At 32.0% G+C, this 829-nt stretch overlaps 1 non-coding gene across 1 annotated transcript; it reads right to left on the bottom strand.

The window, feature by feature from the left end:
• Positions 1-512: 512 nt before the first annotated feature.
• Positions 513-574, bottom strand: LOC120364145 (U7 small nuclear RNA). Its single transcript, XR_005579488.1, has one exon. It is a non-coding gene; the product is annotated as a U7 small nuclear RNA (small nuclear RNA).
• Between the last annotated feature and the right edge of the window lie 255 nt (positions 575-829).

Raw genomic sequence — 829 nt, 5'->3', positions numbered from 1 at the left:
ATTGGTGGTCTGGGCTTAGGTTAATAGTAGTGCACTCATTAAGGGATATTTTTAAAACAGGCAAAACAGGTCTTAATAATTGATTGGATGGTGGGAAAGGGAAAGGTCAAGAGTACACAGGCTTCAGGGACTCTCAGAGTTCTAGGTATCCAAAAGGATTGGGAAAAAAATCAATTGTTGCTAATGGAAATCATGTAATAGGCAGTTTCAGAAAAATTGTTCCACAGCTATTATAAGGGTTTTAAAGCTATTATTAATAGTAAAACTGAAACAGTAGGTAGTAAGCAGAAAAAGAGCACTGATTTATAGTCTGCAGAAGAATTTCAAAGTGTTGCAATAAAAAGCAAGTGATAAATGGTTTTTAGAAGTATGGCAATCTCTTGTTTGAGATTGCTCAACTTAAATGATAATTCTTCAGTTACGGAATAGTGTAAAGGTAGGTTCATGGTTTAAGGTGGTTTTTTTTTTGTTGTTGTTGTTGTTATTTACTTGTTTGTTTGTTTTTTGGTATGTGGGGTTTTCCTGTAAAATCTAGGAGACCTGCTAGATAAATTCTAGAAGGGCTGTAACTGGTTTGAGATTTAAGTAACACCAAATCAGTAGACTTGAGTAAGATTTTAGAATAATGTTAATCAATATACTATATACATATTTGTAACTACAGATACCAACAAAAATGTCTTCTATGATTTTTGCAATGCTTGGGAAAAGGAAGTCATAGTAATAATAACCTTATAGATATATACAGTAACAATCAATTTACAAGACACTTTCTATATACATTATCAAAGTTGATTACTGCACCCTCTTTGTAAAATGAAATTTATTG

Source organism: Saimiri boliviensis, chromosome 2 (genome assembly GCF_048565385.1).
Source record: "Saimiri boliviensis isolate mSaiBol1 chromosome 2, mSaiBol1.pri, whole genome shotgun sequence".
Lineage (NCBI taxonomy): Eukaryota > Metazoa > Chordata > Mammalia > Primates > Cebidae > Saimiri > Saimiri boliviensis.
Note: the sequence above shows the minus strand (reverse complement) of the source record. Positions and strands in the feature narration are given on the sequence as shown.